The 27683-nt window shown below is 35.5% G+C and overlaps 1 long non-coding RNA gene across 1 annotated transcript; it reads left to right on the forward strand.

The window, feature by feature from the left end:
- Positions 1 to 3184: 3184 nt before the first annotated feature.
- On the forward strand, positions 3185 to 27683 carry LOC122706637. Its single transcript, XR_006344428.1, has 3 exons — positions 3185 to 3196; positions 4351 to 4358; positions 27562 to 27683. It is a non-coding gene; the product is annotated as an uncharacterized LOC122706637 (long non-coding RNA).

The raw sequence follows: 27683 nt of genomic DNA on the forward strand, positions 1-27683 counted from the left end.
ATCAATTGGTTTGAAAAGTAAGAGTAAATATTCATAGTTCATTCTTGGGATTGTTTCCTTGTTTTTATTCCAGAATATGGTTTTGTATTAATAATATAATAGAATATATTCTTCTTCAAAAAGAGACAATATTTACACATTTTTTTTTCTGCGTTCTTATGCAATATCAAAAAGGATCTGTGAAAATACAGACTATTAGAAGAAAAATTAGCTGCTGTTCACCGAGTGTGACTTTAACACCGTGACTTTTCATGCTGAAGAGCCTACTTTGGTGGCAGAATTTGTCCAGCCCATGAACTTTAGCTCTTATTTAAGAAAAATGAAATGGATGACCCAGGGATACTATCACTCTCTGAAGATAATCATTAACAATTCATGGGAGAGTAACCTCATAAGGTCAGTGGTATGCTCATCTCAGATTTCTTCACATCAGTGCACAGAATTGGGAGGTAATTGACCAAGTTACCAGTGTCCTTTTAGCACTGAAGATTTGTTGATTGTTAGTTGATAGGGAAAATGACATTACTGTAATATCTTATCTCTCACATAATCACACTCTGCATGCAAAGAGGTGATTTTATATTAGATCAGGTCTAGGGCCTTGAATGAAGATGAAGAGAAGTTTTATAGATCGAGTGAATTCTTTCTGCTTTTAGAGGATGAATTATAGTTTTCACTAGAAAGGAGTATTAGGTTAATAGCTTTCAGGCAAGTAATGTATTTCAAAAGGGCAAAAGAGCTGCTGAGGTCTGCTGTGCCTCTTTTTCTTATTTTCATTAAATATTTTATCACTCTAGAAAACACCTTAGAGCTTGTTGCTACAGAATAGGGTCCTAAAAATGCAATAACACAATGTACTGCAAAGACAGTTACCCCTATTATATGTCTACCTTGAAGCTCTGGACTCTACGCAGTGATCCTCAGAGCAAATACACCTGTTTTTCAAAGTATACTTCACATAATATACTAGGAACTAGGCAGAAGCCTTTGTATTGAAGTTGTTTTGTAGGTAGGCATCATATTAAAATACTTTCTCGGTATTAAAGAAAAAATGGCGCCTGACAAGATTAGAAAAAAGAAGTTGATTTTATTCTGATACTACTGCTTAGAGGAGTGAAACAGAACTCAGTTTCACTGGGAGAGCAAATAGGCCAAGGGTAGGCTGGAACTTTAAGCACTGGGTAAGCTAGTAAAAAAGTACTGGAGGATATTCAGAAAGGAGTCAGGGGAAGGTTGACCAATGGATGTGTTAAGAATTATGTGAGTCATTTGTGAGTTTGCAAATGTTTTCCTTTGTGATTAGGCCATCTATGGTAATTTGTGCTCATTGAAATTAGACTCATAGCCTTCCTCAGAGCCTGGGAGATAGAGGTACTAGCTCCTTCTATGACTACTTTTCAGGGCTAGTTCCAAGGCCCTTAACAAAATCTACAACTCCTAGTCACAATTATTGTCTGTAGAGCAGGAGAGATAATAATTCTCACTGTGTAAGGATTAAATCAGCTAATGAACTACATTTAGAATATTTACAAGCACAGGGTATGATTTTTTGTAACTGAGAGATTTCATTACAATTACCTAATTTCCATCCCAGCATTTTTTCCCCTGAATCCCAGTGGAACACAATTATGCTCTTAGAATTCCAGCACAAAAACAAATACTAGAAAATATAAAATTGTAAGCACAATTATTTGACATTATATGAATACAATTAATTGTTACCTTGATGAAAAATGTCAACAACTACGACTACCCAGCTGGTAGACTTCAAATCTTTTCACATCCTCTCTTCCAAACTCAGACTATCAGTTTGAAGACATGAATGGTAATTGTTCAGATCAAAGGAAAGAATAAATCACTTAGTAAGAATATGAAATATAATTTTACATACTGATGTTTGCTTTAAAATCTATGGTGGGAAAAAAGTGGCAATTATAATGGCTAAAAAAGTATATGAACACACATTCATATATACTCATACACATATATAAGAGGGATTCCCAGGTGGCTCATGGTAAAGAACCTGCCAACCAATGCAGGAGATGCAGGAGACAGGGGTTTGATCTCCCTGCTCAAGAAGATCCCTGGAGGGTAAAATGGCAACCCACTCCAGTATTCTTGCCTGGGAAGTCCCATGGACAGAGGAGCCTGGAGTCACAGAGTTATTTTAATGGCTAAAAATGTATATGTACACAAACATATATACACAAACACACATCTTTGGACACATATAGGATACATGTGTATTATTTATGGTCTTATTATGTACACATATAGTTTAGGTATTTTTAAAATCCATACAATTGTTCTATGAGAAGTCAGACTGCTATTTCTAGTAACAATCCAGGAAGTCAAACAATCACTTCTACAGCAATCAGTTCAACATGGTCAGGTCTTGTGGAGCATTTCCTTAATTTTTGTCCCAGTTTCCAAATTAGAGCCAATCAGAGAAAGCCTAAATATGCCTCCCTAACCAGTCATGTCGCATGCCTGCCTTCTAGTGAGCCTGCAGATAGCTTCCCTGTAGTGGCCTCCAATCAAGGCACAACTGAAGCTTTCTCGTTTTTTTCTGTTTTTTTGCTATATATCTTTTCCACACCTCTGCCTGAGTTTGAGTCTGTACCAAACACAAGCAACAGTGGGTGACTTTCTTGCTAGAGCAAGCTCTGAATAAATATCCTTTGCTTGTTCTTACTTGGTTGGCCTTTGTTTATTTCCACAGACGTGGTAGAAGTCCCACTAGAGCCCTCCGTTGGGAACTGCCCTTCGCCACGGACACTGGCCTTCAACCAGGGTCAGTATTCACAAGGGCCCCTGTGCCTTGCTGCGGCAGGTCGTCTAGCCTGTGAAAATGTGGTAAGTCAGCATGGGGATCTGAACTGGGTTTTTTTTTGTCTTCTTTATGTTGAGTTCCTGGGCTATTTATTATTTGATTTGGTACTTGGACTTTTATTATTGGTTCCTATTTGTTCAGCATCCTTGCTGGAAACAGACCATTCTTTCTCATCTCTCTTTGCTGTCCTTGTTAGCTGTTTTGTTCAGTCTAGAAGTATTCTTGTCATAAGAAAGAATTACAGGATACAACACAGGCATTTGCTTTATACTCTTGTTCAAGCCTGCCTCACAGACCAGTGCAAATAATTTGGTCTTTTTTTTCAGAAATGCAAATGAACTCTATTCTGGTGCAAGAAATAAGGTATTAACACTGCTGTGAAATAAGTCAGTTTTGCATTCCTGATTGCCTATAAATGTGTCTGTTGTTTGCATTCTCCTTTGAAACATTTTAAAAAATATCTTACTGATTTCCTCAATAATTAATAAGTAAAATGAAATTGCTGACATATGTTCATTTATATGTATCTGTTATTTATTTCCTCTTTAAAAGTATTTGAGACTGCATATAAATCATATGAGTTAAAATTTAGAGGGGGGTGGGAGGGGGGATCGGGATGGGGAATACGTGTGACTCTATGGCTGATTTATGTCAATGTATGACAAAACCCACTGAAATGTTGTGAAGTAATTAGCCTCCAACTAATTAAAAAAAAAAAAACTACATATTTTTAACTGGTGAAAAATTTCACTAAACTTTGAGTCTCTTTGAGGAAATTAAGTAATGGAGTCTTCTTGATAAAAACAAAATAAAAAAAAATGAACAAAACTGTATACCAAAAATATTTACTTCACATTTGAAAATATTCCTTTTAGTGATTCAAGAATTACACATGAGAAGAATTAGGTACATGTTTAATATGTTTATTACTTAATTTGAGAATATTTCATAAAGCATATTGCTAATTTTCATATGGATTATCCTGCATCATTTCTTTTTATTTGGTCCACTTAAATTGCTGGTTTAATATTAAGTCGTTTTGTGGTTCATGTGTACATAGAGTGGCTGATGTTAGATTTCAATTCTCAGAGACGAGATGGCTATGACTCAGTCACTGTGTATCATATTTTCAATAAACACTAAGAAAACACACACATACACAAAATCTTAAACATAAAGAAGGAAAATATTTATTGTTGTTTTGTAATCTTTTGCAAAGCTAAGCACGTCATTTATGGCTCTCTTCAGAAAAGTATCGTAATCAAGGTAAGTCTGTGTGTGCGCTCAGTTGTGTCTGATTTTCTGCGACCCCATGGACTGCAGCCCACAAGGTTCCTATGTCCATGGAATTTTCCAGGCAAAGATGCTGGAGCGGGTTACCATTTCCTACTCCAGGGTATCTTCCTAACTCAGGAGTTGAACCCATGTCTCTGTGTCTCCTGCATTGGCAGCCAGATTCTTCACCACTGTGCCTCCTGGGAAGCCACAAGGTAAGTCTACACAATCTCAAAACGAAGTATTGAAAGTATAAAATTGAGAAGGTGCACTGAGTGTTTTCTCAACCAGATATTAAAATATATATATTTTTAATTGAATGTACTTTTTATTATTATAGGGACAAAGCCTAAATTCCCAAAAGAAATTATCTAATTTCTGGTTAAAAAAAAAAAAGAATAACTAGAGAATAGTCATGCTTTGTCTTTCCTAAATGGATACATAACTATAAAATTGGGATAAAAAGATAAATGAAGAATATTTTATTGGAAATTATTATAGAAAAATTGTATGATGAGGTTGTTAATAGATTCAGCCAGAATAAAGGATAAAAATTGTGCTTCATCAAGTACTTGATGTTTAAGTCCTGGTGGTAATCTGTAGCTATTGGAGAACATAGGAAAAAGACAGCTAGCTAAAAACTACAATGAAAGGTTATCTGTGGCTCCTAGGTATCCTTTACAAATTATAATTTGTTGATGCTCAATGAGCTGTTTCATTCTTTAAATAGCCCACACATTCTATTTACTCTAAAACCAAAATGACAACCAAGGCATTTTGTGCATATGCATATTTGGAAAATAGAGTACATTTCCCAGAGTGTTTGGCTACTATTTCTTCACAAAAAATCAATAAAATATATAGGCAAAATAACTTAAGATTGTTATGCTATTTCTGCTGTATTTTTGTACCATGCAAATTTGATTTTCAATTCTATAATCTGCTGGCTGAGTATAGTTTGGCTACTGCTATTGAGGTAGGTACTATCATTTATATTTTTCTTTACTTTTCATCCCTTTGATAGAATGATTTCAATTCCCTAGTAGTAACACATATGTTCTCAGACATGATTCAAGGAATTATTAAAAACAATTTAAAGAAAATTGAATAAAATAATACCAAAATATACTTCTAGGATGCTCCCAAAAATATTACTATTGTAAAGTTATGTGATTTCCTTCACTTAGTTTTATGTACATATTTAAAAAAATCTTTGTAATCATTATTTATTTGTACTATTGCATCATGTTTTTTGGCCTAATATAATAAGATGAATGGTTAACCATTTCCTAAATAATTTTCATTGAACCTAATTTCACCATCTGTATATATACCTAAAATAGATGCTCTGAAGTATGAAAACTGTCCCATAGACATTGTTTTTGACTCTCGCTGATTTTTGCACTGAACATTCATGTGCACATTAAGTCTATAATTTTGATTCAACTGAAATTATCAAACTTTTATTATATTTCTGAGTTAGCCATTGAAAATAGATGATTAATAATTTGTCCTGTTCCCAACAAACTCATGTTTTAGAAGGAAGACCATTAAAACATATGTATACAAATACAATTCTTTCTCTTGGACTCACGTATACAAAAATACCATGATTACGATCTTAAAAACCTAATGAGAAAAAAGAGATTAAAATAAACTCATAAAAATATTTGGTATAGTATTATGTATTGTAAAATACCAAATAAATTTGTGATTTACAAGTCTCATTAATTAGAATGAATCAACTAATTTATCTTCAAAATTTGTTACTCTTTTAAAATGTTCATTTCAAAGGATGCTTGTAACATTTTTCTCTTTCCACTGAAGCTTCTTTCTTAGATTATCATATCATTCAAATCTATATTGAAGCAAATATTTACCTACCAAAGTAGTTCCTAGGCCACATTTCCCATTCAATTTTATAAATATATGATTTAATCTTATTCCCCCCATGACAATGTTACACATAAACTTGTCAATTAGAATAGGGCAAATCATCTTAACTTTAGTCCTTCAGCGACTCAAAGTTTTAGTTTCTTTTTGAGAATGCTGCAAATAGTTCTGAAAGGGTTTGCTTTGTCTCATCTGCCTTTTATCTCTACCTCTGCTCCTGATCTGTCATCTCAGCTTTGTGTCCTTTGATGTTCCAAAGTTCTACTTCTTTTTTTCTAATTATTTCCAACTTGAATTACTGGGGACAAAGCTGTATGTAATCTCAAAGTCCTTTGACAGTGAAATTTTAAAAGCAAGTTACAGACAATCAGTTGAGGAATTGAAAAACCTTTCAGATGGAGAAATTGGCTTGGAGCTATGCATAAAAGCAGAGAGAACTCGATACATTCGGAGGTCTAAGGAAGAGAAGCCTTTCTTTCCTTCACGGATTTCACATCAGTGTGATTATCTGAACAGCAGAAAAATCTAAACATTTTAGAATATTTTCAATTATTAATTTTTTATGTTTATGGAATGAATCTTTTCAATCTATTCAGTGGACGATTGAGTGAATCTAATCAATGAGCTTCCAGCTTAATTCAGTATTATTGCTCTCAGTTGACACCTGTCTTCTCTTAATAACTGAAAGTAATCTGTATGACATAGTTCTGCTTCCAGCCAAGATTTGGTACTTCAGGCAGTGAATGGCAGTGACACTTGAGAGATGAGACACGAGTGATATGAGCCTTATGACTGCCTCACTTATTTCTGTCAGAGCAAGATTGCACCATACAAAGTGAAACAGACAGAGTTAAGTTATTTTGAAGAAAGAATTCATAGGGCCTGAACTCCATCTCAGGCCTGTCCTGCTGGCTGTGCTGACCGCCTCTCCAGCGGACTCTGAACTCTCTGCTTAGTGCCTGTGAGGACGACAATGGAAGGATAAGACCCCCTCCAGACAGAGGAATCCTGAAGAGCACATCCAGGCTACTTATTGCCTAAGAGGAAGCATACCGTAATCACACCTGTCTCCGGACAGGTCATAAACTTTTTTCGTATCTGTCAAGATGTAATCACAGGCTTATCGATTATTAACTGGTTGGAATGTAACTGCGGGCTTATTGACTATTGACTGTTTAAGACACGTACACATGGGGCAGGTGGTGGGTTTAGACACGTACGCATGGTGTATAAAAGATTTTCACAAATGCTGGACGGGGTCCTTGGCTAAGAGGAGACTCTGCCTTGGGCCCGCCGGCGTAATAAACTGCACTCCACTATCTGCATTGTCCTTCTGAGTGAGTCTATTTCCCGGAAAGCGTGGCTATAACAATTTCAGTGGAGAGAGAGAGACTTGAACTCAGTTCTGCTACAGGGGCAGTGGTGGGGGGGAGCTAGAGGGTGTTTCATTGATGGATTGGGCTATGGGAAAATTATTGGAGGGGGCCATTAGGGAGAAGATAAAATTAAAAGACGCTTAGTCCTTGGAAGGAATGTTATGACCAACCTAGACAACATATTAAAAAGCAGAGACATTACTTAGTCAACAAAGGTCCGTCTAGTCAAGGCTATGGTTTTTCCAGTAGTCATGTATGGATGTGAGAGTTGGTTGGACTATAAGAAAGCTGAATGCCAAAGAATTGATGCTTTTGAACTGTGGTGTTGGAGAAGACTCTTGAGAGTCCCTTGGACTGCAAGGAGATCCAACCAGTCCATCCTAAAGGAGATGAGCTCTGGTTGTTCATTGGAAGGACTGATGTTGAAGCTGAAACTCCAATACTTTGGCCACCTGATGCGAAGATCTGACTCATTGGAAAAGACCCTGATGCTGGGAAAGACTGAGGGCAGGAAGAGAAGGAGACGACAGTGGATGAGATGGTTTGATGGCATCACTGACTCAATGGACATGAGTTTGGGTAAACTCTGGGGGTTGGTGATGGACAGGGAAGCCTTGTGTGCTGTGATTCATGGGGTTACAAAGAGTTGGACAGGACTGAACAATGAACTGAAATTAATGGACTGAGAGTTCAGTCAGTTCAAAGTTGAATAATTATTTGAGAGTAAATGGGGGAATTAATAGGAGTTATTCATGAGTTTGCAAATGTTTCTTTCTGTGATTAGGTCATTTGTTTGCTAATGGGTGCCCATTGGCTCCTCTCTTCCCTCAGGGGCTGGGAGACTGAGGCACAATCTGTTTTGATGTTCACATTTCAAAAAGATGATTCTCAGGGTTTTGAGGAAGACATTCCCTGGGTCCTAAAATGGTCAAGAGGCTTCTAAGGAGATTTACAAGCATTGCAGTGAGGCAGAAGACTATGCAGTTATAAATTTTCAAAGTAAATGCTCTAGGAAAAGACAGATGAGGGCCATGTGTGGAAATAAACCTGTCTGAAGTTTAGTCCAGCTGAAAGGAACTTTAAGATCACCTTGATCACTGCCCTGAGATTTTCTTGGCAAGGAGTAAGGATGGAGAAAAATGCGTACTCTTAACAATGTTGAACTTTGCCTCATCCCTTTATATCTGGAAAACAGATGGCTGCCAAATTCCTCATCACTCCATCGCTGGAAACAATAAAGCGCAGGGACCACCTTTCCTCTTGGCTAAGATAGCCATTGCCCACTGTTTGCATCCCTTGTTTAACTGCCTCTATAAAACCTAAGGCTTACTTGCTTTTCTTTAAGACATTTGTCTGCAGAAATGAACTTTCTCCTTATTAAAATAGCCTGAATAAAATGATTTTCTTAATTGTCCAATGCATTATTTTCTTTTACACTTTTCATCCCATTTCTCATTTTTAAACCCCCTTCCACTCCATCTAGGTAACAATGCTTGTTTTTTTGTTTGTTTGTTTGTTTGCTTTTGCCCCTTTGTGTCTGGTAACCTGGGACCAGATGGGAAGTTCAACACCTGATCTTGTGCTTCTGAGTCTTATTTCTATGTAGCAGAGCAAGAATATGATTTTGATAATTTTTGAGTACTGGCTTGATTTTAGTACTGGTTTCTGCTGCTTTGAGTTTTATTTTTGGTTTGTTAATAGACAACATAAGTTATCCCCCATAGGGAATTTGGTTTTATGGTCTAACAATTTGGTGATTTCTATAAACAGGTTAATGGTTTATAGAGCTCTTAGCTTTATTGGGTAAGAGACGGCAGGTAAATTGGCTTATTATTCTGTCTTTTTTTTTTTTTTTTCTGTTTTGAGCTCAAATCAGTTAAGAATGTGTCCCCACTGAGAAGATAACAGATCTTTGATACAGACCTGTAAGTTTTATATAAAACTCTGTGTTTACTTCTGACCCAGGGATGAGATTTTAGAACTGAATTTTTAAGCTTTGATATATGTGTATGTACACTTATGTGTCTATAATTCAGAGAAGTCTTTACCACATATTAATACTTTGGCCACCAGATGTGAATAGCTGACTCATTGGAAAAGACCCTGATGCTGGAAAAGATTGAGGGCAGGAAGAGAAGGGGACAATAGAGGATGAGATAGTTGGATGGCATCACCGAATCAATGGACATGGGTTTGGGTGGACTCTGGGAGTTGGTGATGAACAGGGAGGCTGCGGTTCATGGGGTCACAGAGTCGGACATGACTGAGCGACTGAACTGAACTGAACTGAAGTGTGTAGTATTTCCTCCTGCCAGATAGTAATACAAATTAATTATAGAATCTCAAGTTTAAAAAAAACCAAACCTATATTGTGATTAGACATAGATAAGTAGACCTTCAATAAATACAATATTCTCCATTTCTTTAGTAGTGTTAGAATAGGAAATAGTTAGAATAGGAAAAAGGATTCCAGAATGGCAGTGGCTAAAAGACAAGGAAGGGGAAAAACCCACAAAAATAGAACAAAGGAAGGTACAAGGGCCAGAGTGAGGACCTCAGGTAAAACAAACAACACTCCTGCCTAGCGCAATTTACATAGGGCAGGCCCAGGGGGAGGAGAAAAAAACATATAAAGAGGGAGCCAAAATTGGGCTGGGGGCCTCTCTTCTCTTCACATCTTTTGGGTCCCCATGCAGTCATGCTTTGAGGGTGTATTTTCCTTTACTTTCTAAATAAAACACTGGTCTATCTGAGAGCTGTAATACTGGTCTGTGCATTGCTTCAAATTTTTGTTGTTACGTGACAGAACCGAGGAAATAACAAACTCCCCAACAGTCGAAAATAAAACTGAGCTTCTGAGACTTTCAGTTTTGAGATTTTAAAAATATTCTTTAAGAAACCAATTTGGAAATTTTTAAGAATTCAAGTTCACATAATTAAGGTAAATCTTGATAGATAAGATTGCTACCTGATCAAGTTTAGCTGCTCACTGATCAAAAAATCAATAATCAAGTGAGAGACAGATATTGGTAGAAACAAAGTTTCTGTTAACCAGAATACCAGCAATCTGAGATGTTAGATTTAGTGTCCCACCAAAACCATCTCTGAATATTCTGATTGGTTGTAAAAGTTTTTTAAAGGGGGAAAGGGAAGTAATCTCAGTTAATCATTGAGGTAGGTGTCAGAGTCATCACCATTCCCCACTGCCTGAAGGCTTGTTGACCTCTTGTGATTTTTCTTTAGATATTATCTTGTTTACACAGTTTGTTTGGAAAGAGATCTGGTCATCTGTTAATTGCTTATTCTTCATTTCTACTTCTTGGATCTATGGAATGAATGAACAAATTAGTCAAGGTATCATGTGACCAAAAGGTTTGAAAGATGTCCTAGGGCCAGAGATAAATTGAACAAAGGAGTGTCTGATTTTAAAGTTTGTAAAAAGGCAAAGGGGACTCCTGTGGAGAATTATTTCCTGCACAGAGCTCTTGCCTGTCAAAAACTGTTTACAAATCCCCACTTGTCAGAACATAATTCCATTTCTATGGAATCATGGGCAAATGTCCATTTTCTGTAACTTCATGCTAACTTAGGGTGCCATATTCTTAGAGTGGAAGTATCAACATGGATCTGTAGCATCTCTTTGCTGACAGTTGTAATTGCTCATTTACATATACAGGCAGAACAAGCTACAATTATTTTGATGCCCACAAAGACACAGATTATTATAAGCAGTAGTGTTAATTCCATTCTCTTGAGGCCAGTTCTTGGAACTGTGCTAGCCATAGACTCAGTACTGCTCAAAAAAGAGGAGTTTATGTCATGGCTGCATCATACAGTCAACTTTTCCCCTTTGGTAGCAATTACAGTGTATATAAAACAACTCAGGAATGTGCATCAGACACTGTTGCTGATTAGGATGATTAGGACTCTGTTGTCCTAATCATTAACTGCTTGAGCCTGCTCCTTTATGACTCTGGGGAAGGTATGTCAGACTTTAGCCTCTCTACAAAGGAGGGAGAAGATGTGGAGGGGCCTTTGTACTTGAGGGCTGAGGAGGGAGCTGGGATATATTTGGTTTCAAGATTAGTCTAATATTTTTGGCTTAATGAAAACAGCTATGCCTTTTTCTGATTTATCAGTAGTAAGTATAACATACACATACATTTTCCTTCTACTTGGGTATTTATCCCTAAACCTACATAGATTTACTGATTGAATAGCCTAGAATTACCTCTACTTATGATTATGAACATATAAATTTTTAAACCAAATTGAATCATTATTCTGACAGACTATTACAATAATAATTGTATTTTATAATGTGTAAGAAGGTAATTAAAAAAAAAAGAAAAACTTTAGGTAACTTGCATGTCTGGACTGATAGTAGGTTGAATTAATGGATACTCATTAGATATGTGAAGCATTTCTACATAGGAGAATATTACAACATGGATTACTAAGCCTAATTTAATTGTTATACTTTCACCTTTTATTTTTATATGCTTCAGAAAGACTAGGTCTGTCCTGAGCATTCATTGTGCCCCTTTGAGAACTGTATAAATGATGTGTATGGCTGTAGACATCTGTGTTATGTTTTCATTAGCTCTGCAAATTTGCTGTAAAACTCTGCTCTATGACCATGAACGATTATCAACATCATCCTATCCTAGTTTTCTCTGTGAAGTACACGTTAGTTTCTTTGGTTTAAAGTTATAAGTAATATGATATTTAAAATATATGTAGTTCAGAGAAACAGAACTGTGTAAGTTCTTTTGTAGTTGAAAGGAATAACAAAATCTGCACACAACTTGTTCAATGTAAACAATATAATACATAATCAGGCAAAACTTTGCTCTTTTTTCACATTCTAAATGACCCCAGAAGCCCATTACTTAGTGTCAACTTATCATTAAATAATTTTAAAAGAGATTTGATTACTATTTATACTTGACACAAGCATAACCAAGCTTGGTTATGCTTGATAACCAAGCATAAACCAGGACTCTGGGGAAAATATGTCTTAAATTTACTCTACAATTAGAAATTCATGGCTTATTGCAGATATAAAAAAAAAAGTTCCAAAAGCACCAGAAGCACCAAAATACTTATTTTTCTGTACTCCAAGTCAGATTACATTTCTAGTCAGAGTGCTTCCACTCTATTGACAGGAAGTCTTCTAAAAATATCTTTTTTAATTTTTTTAATTATGGTAATATGCATGTGACATACAATTTACAGGTTTTGCCATTATTATATGTTCAGTTTAGTGATATTAAGTACATTGATATTGTGCAAACATCACCACAGTGCATCTAATGGAACTCTCATCTTGCAAAACTGAAACACTATACTCCTACAACACCCAACTCTCTCAGTTCCTGGCAACAAGCATTCTGTTCTTGTCCCTATGATTTTGACTACTCTAAATACCTCAAATAAGTGGAGTCACACAATATGTGTCTTTTTCTATTATTTTACTTATAGTATAATGTCATCAAGGTTCATCCATGTTGAGGCATATATTAGAATTTCATTCCATTTTAATACTGAACAATATTCCAGTATATATATCTAAACATACACACATAGACACGTTTACTTGTCCATAAATATTTGGCTTGATTCCATGTTTTAGCTTTTGTTGATAATGTTGTTATAAAAATGAAGTGTGTGCCTCCAACTAATAAAAATAAATGAAAAAAAAAATGAAGTGTGCATATATCTATTCTAGATCCTGTTTTTAATTTTGGGGGTATATACCCAGAAGTGCAAATATTGAATCATGTGATAATTCTATTTTTAATGTTTTTGAGGAAACTTCATCCTGTTTTTCACTACAGCTATACTATTTCACATCCCCACCAACAGTGGGAAAAGGTTCCAATTTCTCTATATCTTTCTAACACTTTTGTTTTTGTTTTTTGATAAAAATCATCCTAATGCATCTAAGGTAGTATCATTTCAGCTTTGATTTGTGTTTTCCTGATGATTGAGGATTTTGAACATCTTTTCATGTGTCTACTGGCCAGCTAAAAAGCTTTGGAAATATATTTATTATATTCTTTACATATTTCTTGAATCAGTTGTTTGTCTTTTTACTGTTGAGATATAGAAATTCTCTTAAATATTCTGAGTTATATTAGATATATGGTTTGCAAATATTTTCTCCCATTCATTTTTATTTTGTTAATAGTATCTTTTGATGCACATTATTTTTATTTTTTATTTTCCATGAAGCCTGGTTTTTCTACTTTTTCTTTTGTTGTCTGAGTCTTTGGTGTTACACTTAAAAAATCACCCCCAAATCCAATGTAATGAAAATTTTGCCTAATGTTTTCTTATAAAGTGTAATAGTTTTATGTCTTAGATTTAGGTATTTGATCCACTTTAAAATTTTTGCATACATAGTGCTAGGTGAAGATCCAGCTTCATTCTTTTGCATTTGGATACCTAGTTTTTTCACAACCATTTGTTGAAAGGTTGACTGTCCTTTCCTCCATTGAATGATTTTGTGATTCATTGAAAATCATTTGAACTTGTTTGTAAGGATTTATTTCTGGTATAATTATTCTATTCCACTGGTTTGTATGTCTATCTTTGTGTTTGTACCTTACTGTTTGAGTATTATAGTTTTATAACACAGTTTGAAATCAGGAAGTATGAGGCCTCCAGTTTTGATTTTGTTTTCAAAGTTATTTCGACTCTTCAATACCCATTGAGTTTTTATATGAATTTTAGAATGGTATTTCTACTTTTGGAACGAAAAAAAACTTCTTTGGAATTTTGATAGTGATTATATTAAATATGTAGATCACTTTGAGTAGGATTGACAGCTTAACAATATTAAAATTTCCAATCTATGAATATAGGATATATTTCCATTTATGTATATATCTCATTTTTCAGCAATGTTTTGTGGTCTTCACTGTACAAAATTTTCATCTCCTTAGCTCATTATTTCTTGATACTATTATATATAGAATTGGTTTCTTAATTTTATGTTCAGATAGTTAATGTTAGTGTATAGAAATGGAACCAACTTTTCTATTTTTACTTTGTATCCTGCTACTATTTACTGAATTTTTTGATAGTTGTAGTAGTATTTGTAGAAACTTTTAGATTTTATTATGTATAGGAAACAATAGGTAATATCTAGATATATGTAAGTGATGTTTATAGTCATCGGTTCATAGGCTTATGGAAAATGAGAAGTGCCATGACCTGCCAACTGTAGACTGGAGAATCAGGAAGTCTGATGTTTTAATTCAGTCAGAGTCCAAAAGACTCTGAATTGAAGCATTGGTGGCATAAGACCCTATCTGAGTGAATGCCACCAATGTCTAAGGGCAGGAGAAGATGGGCATCTCAGCTCTCTGGGCTTCCCGTAGCAAAGGCAAATTGACACAAAATAATCATATATATATATATATATATATATACACATACACACACACACACACAAATATATATATTTCAAATATTTGGAATCTTTACTGTCTCTTTAGCAAAATGATTCTGCAGGATGCCTCTGAGTATCTCCAATGTCAAATTTTTTTCTTGTAGATAATATGCACTTATGTACTTATAGAATATTCCAATTGATAAAGCAGACCAGAAATACAATAAAACTAACATTATTCATCCCAAGATGTTGGGGACAATGTGAAAATACTTTTTTTCCCCACTCTTATATTTTTTAATTTAAAACCACATTAGTACATTTAAAAATTTAAGCTTCAGTCTGAGCCTGAAGGCAGGAGAAGACAAGAGTCCCAGCTTGAGCTTGAAGATGATCAGGCTGAGAGAATTAATTCTCTTTTACTCAACTTTTTTTCTCTATTCAACATCCAATGGATTGATTATGCCCAGCCTCATTGGATACAGCAATCTGCTTTCTTCAGACTGCTGATTTAAGTATTAATTTCTTCTAGAAACACCCTTAGAGACACACTCAGAATAATGTTTAACCAAATATCTGAGCACCCTTTGGCTTAGTCAAGTTGACACATGAAGTTAACCATCCCACAACATAATCCTTTATTATCTGTTTTGCAATAATCTGTTACAGGAAATTAATTGTATTTCATTTGAATTAGTATATTTTTGTTTTACATGGTTTGGGACTAATGTCTAAAATTTTTATTATCATTCACAATTTTGCATTAAAATTCTCTTTATAAACACCCAGGTGTATTCACTGTAAACTCAGAATTTAGTTATGCATTTATTTCTAAAGCTTAATACTTACATTTATATGATGTATTTAATCTTCTGAAGTACAGTCAAAAGCCAATTTTCATTCAATGTGCATATCTGAAGTAAAAACATCTATAAAGAAGTATATTTTGATATTCTAGGAGTCGTTAATGGGAGGCTATTCACAGCAGGCTTATCTTCAAAAGTGATTGGGAAGAAGTCTTAAAGATGAATAAGTGTTGAAGATAACTTTTCTTTAATGCCAACAGTTGTTGAAAGTTCGTTTTAGCTATGAGAAATGAATACTAGTATTTTTCGTTGAATAGTCTGATGCTAATGTGACTCTAAATTTACTCCATGGTGACAGAAGTTAAATGAAGTTTTTCTGAATATCTAAAACTACACAAAAGCAAGTTATATCTTTAATAGAAGCATGAAAAAGAAACCACTTGGAAGTGTAAGTTGTAATATAAATTTAGATTGGCTAAATATTAAAATGCTCATATGAGTGGTTTTTCTCTTTCCTGGAGAGAAGTTGATTTGCAAATTATGCCCTTTATTGTTTTTATTGTCTGAAACCTTTCCTGATGTAGAAATTCTTATATTTTAGAAATCATTCCTACTTTGCTTATCTTCCTGTACCATCATATCCATCAGCAATTTGATGATCCCCACATTTTTCTCTGTGCCTAGACCTCTCGACCAAACAAGAGGTTAGAAACCAACGTTCATCTAAAAATATGCACTCCTGTCTCCTCTAGAAAACTCAAATGCAATGCAAAAGGATTATAAGAAGTGCTTGTTGTAGGTACGTGTGGGTGCGTTAAATAGGGGGTCGGGGAAATACTCACCAACAGGGTACTATTGGAGCCAAAGATTAAAGACGAAAGACAGCAAGCCATGCAAATATTCCAGGGAAATTTTATCCAGGCAGAAAACAAGCAATTACAAAACTTTAAAGTTATTTATATATGTTACTTCTTTGTCTTAGCTTGGGTTTCACCACTCCCATCCCAAACAAGACTTGATAAAAAATTTGAATGGAGATTTTATTTGGAAATAATCATAGCAGAAGCGGACAGTGGGGCAGGTTTACAGGGATGGGGGAAGAGCCAGAAAAGTATAAACTGCAGAGCAGGTTACACGGCACAGCTGAGGGCCCGCTACGTGTGGGATAAAGTGTGACTCAGAATTGTCTCACTGAGGGGTGAGATAAGCCAAGTTCATGGTTAGTTTACACTTATTTTTTAAGGGCTAGAGAAATTGCTTACCTAGAGAAACTAAAAAACAGGAGTTACAGTGTATAGGAAATAGCTACAGCACTGAAAATGAGTTTTTAGATGTATACCAGTGGGGTATGGATGGACTTTAACATCTCCTACTGTCCCTCCACCTAATCATTAGCAAGTCTGACTGATTCTGTTCAGTACGTTTCACTCAAACCTCTCTGTTGCATTTGTGTTACTATTGCCACCTATTAAGTCTTTACCGTAAACTAACTGACTTTCAAGCTCTAAGAAGCAGAAGCTCCATTTTTATCACAATCCTTTTTTCATGTTCACTTCACTCTTCTGAAACAAAAGTTATAGAAAAAAAATACACCATATAAAATAATTGTAAAGCACTAATGTAAAGAGTATACTAACAATAACATAAAAGAAAAACAAAAAATAACTTATAATAAAGTAATATGCATTTCAATAATTATGCCCTGAAAAGCAGCCACAGGGGAATGCCCAGCGATACATCATAATCAATGACATAGACTATTACAATGATATTGAATAGGTAGGTAACTGAGCTATCAGGAGCAGTGTAGTCATTATTGATATAATTTCCCCCCAATTAACAATTTATTGTATAGCTTCAGGAAACCTAAGTGCAATTTTCCCATTATTTATAAAGTGCTTGTATGTCTGAAAATATTAGTGTGTATTAAAATAAAGTATCATTACCAACTCAGGTAAATTCAAGCAACTTTTTTACCAAGCTATTATAATTTTATTGATCACAGTCCACATGTTATCAATTTTATCCCCATGATACACTTATTTTGCACCTGAGAGTTTGCACCACTTCATCTCCCTCAGACATTTTGCTCATCCTCCAATACTCATTCCTTCCCCTCTGACAACTACCAGTTTCTTCCCTCAAACTATGACTCATTTCTCTTTTGTTATGTTTGTTCATTTTATTTTAGATTCTGCATATAAGTAATACTACATGGCATTTGTCTTTCTCTGACTGACTTATTTTACATAGCATAATATAGATTCATTCATGCTACTGAACATGGCGAGAGTCCATTCTTTTTATGGCTGAATAATATTCCATTATGTCTGGCAAGCTGCAGTCAATGTGGTCGCAAAGAATTGGACATGACTTAATGAATGAACAACAAATTTTACGTGTGTGTGTGTGTGTGTGTGTGTGTGTGTATAATATAGGCTTACCTGGTGGCTCAGATGGTAAAGAAATCTGCCTGCAATGTAGGAGACCTAAGTTCAGTCCCTAAGTGGGAAGATCCTTGGAGAAGGGAATGACTACCCATTCTAGTATTCTTGCCTGGAGAATTCCATGGACAGAGGAGCCTGGCAGGCTACAGTCCATGGTGTCACAAAGAGTTGGACACGATTGAGACTAACACTTTCACTGTCATATATAATACAATGTGTTATGTGTGTATGTATATATATGTATGTATATCTATATATAATGGAATATTTCTCAGCCATAAAAAGAATGGACTCTTGCCATTTTCAGCAGCATAGATCTATCTTATGACACTAAGTGACTGAGCACACGCACGCATGCGCGCGCGCACACACACACACACACACACACACACACACATACACATATATATAAAATCTCACTTCTGTATCCATCCATGGGCACTTAGGTTAGTACCGTATCTTGGAATTATGAAAAATGCTTTGTTATCTTGAGATATAGTCCCTCTATGTCCACTTTCTTCAGAACTTTTACTGTAAATCAATGTTTGACTTTGTTGAATACATTTTCTGCGTCTTTCGAGATGACTGTGTGATTTTTATCCTTCATTTTAATACAGTATGTCAAATTAATGACTTGTGGATATTGAACTATGCTGCATCCCTGGAATTAATCTCTTTGACCATTTAAAATTATCATAAAATGATAATTTAGAAGCATTATTTAATTCAGTTTACTAATTGAAGATGTTTTCATCTATGTTCACCAGAAGTATTGACGTATAATTTTCTTGTTTTTTCTTTCCTTTTTTTAGTGTCTTTGTCTGGTTTTGATATCAAGGTAGTACTAGCCTCTTAGAATGAGATAGAATGAGTTTGAAATTCTTCCCTCCTTTTAAATGTTTGGGGAGAGTTTCAAAATAGGTACTAGCTCTTCTTTAAATGTTTGGTATAACCCTACTGTCAAAGCTGTCTGATCCTGGAATTTTGTTTGTTGGGAGTTCTTTTTATTACTGACTCAACTGCATTACTGATAATCAATTTGGTAATATATTTCTTCTTGATTCAGTTTTGGAAGGTTTTATATTTCTAGGAATATTTCCAGGGTTTCCTGTTTTATTGGTGTATAGTTATTTGCTGAAACTCCAATACTTTGGCCACCTGATGTGAAGAACTGACTCATTTGATAAGACCCTGATACTGGGAAAGATTGAAGGCAGGAGAAGGGGATGACAGAGGATGAGATGGTTGGACAGCATCACCAACTCAATGGACATGAGTTTGGGTAAACTCCAGGAGTTGGTGATGGACAGGGAGGCCTGGCATGCTGCAGTCCACGGGGTCACAAAGAGTCAGACATGACTGAGCCACTGAACTGAACTGACAGTTATTTGTAATAATCCCTTATAATGTATTTCTGTGGTTTCAGTTGTTACTTCTTCTATTTCTGATACTGTTTATTTGAAATCTCTCTTCTGTTTATGATGAATCTGAAATCTCTCTTTCGTTTATGATGAATCTGGCCAAAGGTTTATCAATTTTATCTTTTCAGAGAATGAGACCTTAGATTCCTTGATCTTTTCTATTTTATTAGTCTCTATTTCATTTATTTCTGCTCCAATCTTTATGGTATCTTTCCTTCAACTAATGCTGGGTTTTGTTTGTTCTTCTTGTTCTAGTTTCCTTAGATGTAAGGTTATGTTGCTTGAGATATTTTTTTTCTGATTTATTAAGGAAGACTTTTATCACCGTAATCTTTGTCTTTGGAGGAGCTTTTACACAATCCTATAGATGTTGAATTGCTGTGTTTCATTTTCATTTGTCTCCAGATAATTAAAAATTTCCTCTTAGGATTCTTCACTTATCCCTTGCTTATTTAGTAGCATAATTTTTACCCTCCATGTGCTTGAGTTTTTAGCATCTTTTTTCGTGTGGTTTGTTTCTGATCTCTCACTGCCTAGTTCGAAAAAAATGCTTCATGATTTCTGTCTTTTAAACTTATTGAGTCTTGTTTTGTGGCCTAAAATGTGCATTCTAATCTCATAACCTCTTTCACGTATGTTATTCAAGTGATTTAGGAAAATGATTCTCAAAGTCTCATCTCCTTTGTTAAATCACTTTAAAATATTATATACTCATTATTTTTCTTATTTTCTTATTTATATTCATTTCAATGTAATTAATTGTTTCACATTTGTGTTCCCTACTAAATACTAGTTTTTAGCAAAACTATATAACCATATTTTTAAAAATTAGTGACTAACACATTTATTCATTCAATGCGACTATGAATGATGAATGAATGAACATTTTGAACTAGATTCTTCTTTGGTCTCCCTGTCTACTTATGTCAGTTTTGTGTTCTGTATCTTCATTATCAAATTTTATAAAAATTGTGCTGCCTAATTTATTAAAATCATTCATTGGTTATACAAATATTTATTGTTTAAATTGTGAATTTTGTAGTTTTATATTTTAAATCTTTTTTGCATAGAAGCAGTTATATTTCTAATTTTAATTGGAGTTTGCTATTAAAATGATTTATATATCAGGGCCTAGAGAATAAAATACAGAGCATGGGACTATGATTAGGAAATTTCTGTTTCAAGGAGTTTTCTTTTCTCATAAATTATATCAACCAAGAGATTTGTATTGTGGCAAAATTATCTTAGAGGACATAGTGAATTAAGAAGCTTTACCATTAGTTGGCCTTTAAAGATGGACAGCCCTTACTTCTGGCATAGGCATACATAAGAGAGGAACCTTTATCTACAACGCTAGTTTATACTTGGGCAATTTTCCTACCCGCCTACTTTGTTCCTGGTATTTGTTTTCATCTCTCTACTTCATGAGTCTTAGTTCTATATTTTTGTTTTCTAGTATATTTGGCCATATTTTTGTATGTATTTAACATTTTGAGCTTTTTATCCTAATTCATTGACTTTTTCTTTTAAGATTTCTTCCTTCATGTATTCCTTTCTTTTTTTTAAATATATTTTTCCTTTTTTCTTTCCTTCAATAATCACTTATTTATAAGTTCATGTCTAAGTATACTTATAGGAGAATAAAGGCTAGTATAAACTGTTTCATGACCTTAAATGCATTTTCTGTTATCTATATAATTGCCATGCCTTATAACACTATAACACTACAATGAAAAGATGACTTGTTACTTACCAATACTAGTATCAAGATCATGGAGATAGACAAGCTGAAATTGAATAATAAAACTTTAGAGTTGGGAGGACCTTAAAGATTATTTAATAATGCAGTTTCTGCATTTGCATATAGATAAGGTCAGTAGAAGTTGAATTACTTGTGTAAAGTCATATAATTAGTTTGAGACGGTGGGGGGTAATACCTGTTCTTTTATACCTTTGCAAAGCTTTTTCTACTGAATTCCATGGCTTCTGTTGGTCTGACACTCAGGACTGACACTCTAAAAGTAATCAGATATCAAAGATACTATAAAATTCTGATACAGTGATTATTATGCACCCGGTTGTTGTAGGAGAGAGAGAATCTAGATATATGCTTCCCTGGTGGCTCAGATGGTAAAGCATCTGCCTGCAATGTGGGAGACCTGGGTTTGATACCTGGGTCAGGAAGATCCCCTGAAGAAGGAAATGGCAAGCCCACTCCAGTACTCTTGCCTGGAAAATTCCATGGACATAGGAGCCTGGTAGGCTACAGTCCATGGGGTGGCAAAGAGTCGTACATGACTGAGTGACTTCATTTCACTTTCACTTTCATCATATACATTGGCACATAGAATGTAATTGTAGTCATAGAGAATGAAACATAACAAGAGAAAATGGCATAGAATTGGGCTTTGGATAGTTGTAATATTAATAGGTTGGATAAAAATAGAAAAAAAAATAGCACTATAAGATGTAAAAAGAGGATCCTGCTGTGATTCATGTTGGAGAGTGTTTTGCCTATGTTCTCCTCTAGGAGTTTTATAGTTTCTGGTCTTACATTTAGATCTTTAATCCATTTTGAGTTTATTTTTGTGTATGGTGTTAGAAAGTGTTCTAGTTTCATTCTTTTACAAGTGGTTGACCAGTTTTCCCAGCACCACTTGTTAAAGAGGTTGTCTTTTTTCCATTGTATATCCTTGCCTCCTTTGTCAAAGATAAGGTGTCCATAGGTTCGTGGATTTATCTCTGGGCTTTCTATTCTGTTCCATTGATCTATATTTCTGTCTTTGTGCCAGTACCATACTGTCTTGATGACTGTGGCTTTGTAGTAGAGTCTGAAGTCAGGCAGGTTGATTCCTCCAGTTCCATTCTTCTTTCTCAAGATTACTTTGGCTATTCGAGGTTTTTTTGTATTTCCATACAAATTGTGAAATTATTTGTTCTAGTTCTGTGAAAAATACCGTTGGTAGCTTGATAGGGATTGCATTGAATCTATAGATTGCTTTGGGTAGAATAGCCATTTTGACAATATTGATTCTTCCAATCCATGAACATGGTATGTTTCTCCATCTGTTTGTGTCCTCTTTGATTTCTTTCATCAGTGTTTTATAGTTTTCTATGTATAGGTCTTTTGTTTCTTTAGGTAGATATACTCCTATTTTATTCCTTTTGTTGCAATGGTGAATGGTATTGTTTCCTTAATTTCTCTGTTTTTTCATTGTTAGTATATAGGAATGCAAGGGATTTCTGTGTGTTAATTTTATATCCTGCAACTTTACTATATTCATTGATTAGCTCTATTAATTTTCTGGTAGAGTCTTTAGGGTTTTCTATGTAGAGGATCATGTCATCTGCAAACAGCGAGAGTTTCACTTCTTCTTTTCCTATCTGGATTCCTTTTACTTCTTTTTCTGCTCTGATTGCTGTGGCCAAAACTTCCAACACTATGTTGAATAGTAGTGGTGAGAGTGAGCTAGTAGTGGTGAGAGTGGGCACCCTTGTCTTGTTCCTGATTTCAGAGGAAATGCTTTCAATTTTTCACCATTGAGGGTGATGCTTGCTGTGGGTTTGTCATATATAGCTTTTATTATGTTGAGGTATGTTCCTTCTATTCCTGCTTTCTGGAGAGTTTTAATCATAAATGAGTGTTGAATTTTGTCAAAGGCTTTCTCTGCATCTATTGAGATAATCATATGGTTTTTATCTTTCAATTTGTTAATGTGGTGTATTACATTGATTGATTTGTGGATATTAAAGAATCTTTGCATTCCTGGGATAAAGCCCACTTGGTCATGGTGTATGATTTTTTTAATATGCTATTGGATTCTGTTTGCTAGAATTTTGTTAAGGATTTTTGCATCTATGTTCATCAGTGATATTGGCCTGTAGTTTTCTTTTTTTGTGGCATCTTTGTCTGGTTTTGGAATTAGGGTGATGGTGCCCTCACAGAATGAGTTTGGAAGTTTCCCTTCTTCTACAATTTTCTGGAAGAGTTTGAGTAAGATAGGTGTTAGCTCTTCTCTAAATTTTTGGTAGAATTCAGCTCTGAAGCCATCTGGTCCTGGGCTTTTGTTTGCTGGAGGATTTTTGATTACAGTTTCAATTTCCTTGCTTGTGATGGGTCTGTTAAGATCTTCTATTTCTTCCTGGTTCAGTTTTGGAAAGTTATACTTTTCTAAGAATTTGACATGACATGAATCACAGCAGGATCCTCTATGACCCACCTCCCAGAATATTGGAAATAAAAGCAAAAATAAACAAATGGGACCTAATGAAACTTAAAAGCTTTTGCACAACAAAAGAAACTATAAGTAAGGTGAAAAGACAGCCCTCAGATTAGGAGAAAATAATAGCAAATGAAGCAACAGACAAAGGATTAATCTCAAAATATACAAGCAACTCCTGAAGCTCAATTCCAGAAAAATAAATGACCCAATCAAAAAATGGGCCAAAGAACTAAACAGACATTTCTCCAAAGAAGACATACAGTTGGCTAACAAACACATGAAAAGATGCTCAACATAACTCATTATCAGAGAAATGCAAATCAAAACCACAATGAGGTACCATTACACGCCAGTCGAGATGGCTGCTATCCAAAAGTCTACAAGCCATAAATGCTGGAGAGGGTGTGGAGAAAAGGGAACCCTCTTACACTGTTGGTGGGAATGCAAACTAGTACAGCCACTATGGAGAAGAGTGTGGAGATTTCTTAAAAAACTGGAAATAGAACTGCCATATGACCCAGCAATCCCACTTCTGGGCATACACACTGAGGAAACCAGATCTGAAAGAGACACGTGCACCCCAATGTTCATCGCAGCACTGTTTATAATAGCCAGGACATGGAAGCAACCTAGATGCCCATCAGCAGACGAATGGATAAGGAAGCTGTGGTACATATACACCATGGAATATTACTCAGCCATTAAAAAGAATTCATTTGAATCAGTTCTAATGAGATGGATGAAACTGGAGCCCATTATACAGAGTGAAGTAAGCCAGAAAGATAAAGAACATTACAGCATACTAACACATATATATGGAATTTAGAAAGATGGTAACAATAACCCTATATGCAAGACAGAAAAAGAGACACAGATGTACAGAACAGACTTTTGGACTCTGTGGGAGAAGGTGAGGGTGGGATGTTTCAAAAGAACAGCATGTATACTATCTATGGTGAAACAGATCACCAGCCCAAGTGGGATGCATGAGACAAGTGCTCGGGCCTGGTACACTGGGAAGTCCCAGAGGAATCGGGTGGAGAGGGAGGTGGGAGGGGGGATCGGGTGGGGAATACATGTAACTCCATGGCTGATTCATGTCAATGTATGACAAAACCCACTGCAATGTTGTGAATAATTAGCCTCCAACTAATAAAAATAAATGAAAAAAAAAAAGTTGTAAAAAGAATACCTGGATAGGAGAAAATCCAGAAAAGACCAAAGGAAGAAAGATTTTCAAGAAGCCGAAAATAAAATGAATAAGATGAGAAGTGAAAATGTCCATTAATTTGCGTACATGTGGGAGATTTTTGTCATTAGAACAAGTTACTTCTGTAAGTTATTGGAGCAAACTCAAGTTTTAAGTTATTAGGAGTGTTCTTGTGAGGAGACCTTAAGGCCAGATAGTGACAAAATTCTTCGATTGACCAAACTTTACTCAGGCTCCGGAACCTTCTCCTAGGCCTATCTATAGAGTTTGTTATATAATTCAGTTTTGGCAAGAGTCTTGCTAAGTTACTTTAGTCAGAATCCTCCACCCCAACTCTGACTCCCTCTTCAATATCTGATCATGCTGATATCCAATAAGATTTCTTATTTTGCACAATCCCCCAGGGGAATTCCCGATCACCCTGGCCCATCTTTAGCAAGACATCTATTAGATGGCCTTAGCCAGAATTCCCCATACTCCTGATGTTTCTCTTATTTAACATCTACTGACTGCAACCCTGTTCTTTGCCTGTAAATTCACACTTGCATGTGCTGTATTTGGAGTTAAATCCAATCTGTCTCCCACACTGCAAAATTTCATCATAGTATTCCCTATACCTGTTATGATAGTGACACCCCCCCCCAAATAGATTCTTCCTTGCCATGATTTGACAAGTATCTGTGAATATTTTTTTATTAAACAATACTTAATAAATTAATTTTTCAAGAAGTTTACTATCAAAGGCAGTATAATGTATTATTTGGAGAGAAAAGTACAGTGGTAGAAACTACTGTTTAATTTTTATGTTATGTAAATACTAAAGATTTAAATAAGAAATTAGGGAATTATATGAGAGAGCAGGGAGACTCAATGACTAAAAATCTTCCAGAAGGCTGGAAGGCCTGCCTGGGAGCTTACCTGCAATAGCAGAGAAGGCTTGTGCAGATACACATAGCTGTGGACTAAGAAAGATGGGGTGTTTTTTGTTGCAAAGACTTTTGTTTTCCCAGGGAAGCAGGGGCAGGATATGGGGAGGCTGAGGAGTGAAAAAGGGAGGAAGAAGGACGAAGAATCAAAGTGTGGGAATTGTGAGAGAATTTTGAATTAGCTACTAAAGTGAATTGAAGAGAATTTTGTCATAACATACAGCAAGTTTGGGACAGAAAGAGAATTAGAATATGACTCTCTTGACTTGCAGTACAAATAATATTAGGTTGGTGCAAGTGTAATTGTGGTTTTGGACTGTGAATTTTAAATCATTATAACTAGGCTCAAAGACACCTTTATTAATTAAAATAGGAACCATAACAATCAACACATTTTTTGCCAATGAGAAATGTTTATTCCTGTAGCATAAAAATTTGTACTTTAGGTTTCAATAAACTGTGGAAAGCATTTTCTACCTCCTGCTGGTTGTGGAAGAGTTTTCCCTGCAAATAGTTGTCAAGATGCTTAAAGGCAACTGTGGTGTTGGAGAAGATTCTTGAGAGTCCCTTGGACTGCAAGGAGATCCAACCAGTCCATCCTAAAGGAGATAAGTCCTGGGTGTTCATGGAAGGACTGGTGTTGAAGCCCAAACTCCAATACTTTGGCCACCTGATGTGAAGAGCTGACCCATTTGAAAAGACCCTGATGCTGGGAAAGATTGAGGGCAGGAGGAGAAGGGGACGACAGAGGATGAGATGGTTGGAAGGCATCACCGACTCAATGGACATGAGTTTGGGTAAACTCTGGGAGTTGGTGATGGACAGGGAAGCCTGGCATGTTGCAGTCCATGGGGTTGCAAAGAGTTGGACACAACTGAGCGACTGAACTGAACTGAACTGATGGTGGATGAAGCAAAATTTCATAGCCCAATTCGTTCAACTTCTGAAGCATTGGTTGGGCAATGTGCAGTCAGGTTTGTGGTGGAGAAGAACTGGGCCCTTTCTGTTGACCAATGCTGAGTTCAGGCATTTCAGTTTTCAGTGTATCTCATCAATTTGCTGACCATATTTCTCAGATGTAATGGTTTCATGAGGATTCAGAAAGCTGTAGTGGATCAGCTGGGCAGCAGACAACCGAACAGTGACCATGACCTTTTTTTTTTTTTTTTTTTGGTGCAAGTTTGGCTTTTGGCAGTGCTTTGGAACTTCTCAGTCCAACCACTGAGCTATTCATCACTGGTTGTCTTATAAAACCCACTTTTCATCGCACATCACAATCTGATCAAGAAATGAGTCGTTGTTGTGTACGATAACAGAAGCTGACACTTCAAATCGACATTTTAAAAAAATCTTTGGTCAGTTCATGAGACACCCATTTTTGAGCTTTTTCACCTTTCTAATTTGCTTCAAATGCCAAATAACCATAGAATGGTCAATGTTGAGTTCTTTGGCAACAAGAGAACTTCTCTCGTAAGAGGATTAGCTTTGATGATCGCTCTCAATTGGTCATTGTCATCTTCCAGCGGCCAGGCACTACACTTCTCAACTTCAAGGCTCTCATCACCTTTGCAAAGCTTCTTGAACCACCACTGCACTGTATGTTCCTTAGCAGTTTCTGGGCCATTATTGATGTAGAAAATTATATCCAGTGCTTTACAACTCATTTTAAACACAAGTAAGAAAATTGCTTGAATTTGCTTTTTGTCTGACATCATTTCCATGGTTTATACAAAAAAAAAAAAAAAAATCAAGTAAAAAATATAAAGTGAGAAATGTGCATTAAAATTATGTATAGCATAATCACATTTATTTAAGAATGGATTCCAAGATCAAAGGCAAATTCAACAATGCAAAAGCTGCAATTACTTTTGTAC

This window comes from Cervus elaphus, chromosome 13, assembly GCF_910594005.1.
Source record: "Cervus elaphus chromosome 13, mCerEla1.1, whole genome shotgun sequence".
Lineage (NCBI taxonomy): Eukaryota > Metazoa > Chordata > Mammalia > Artiodactyla > Cervidae > Cervus > Cervus elaphus.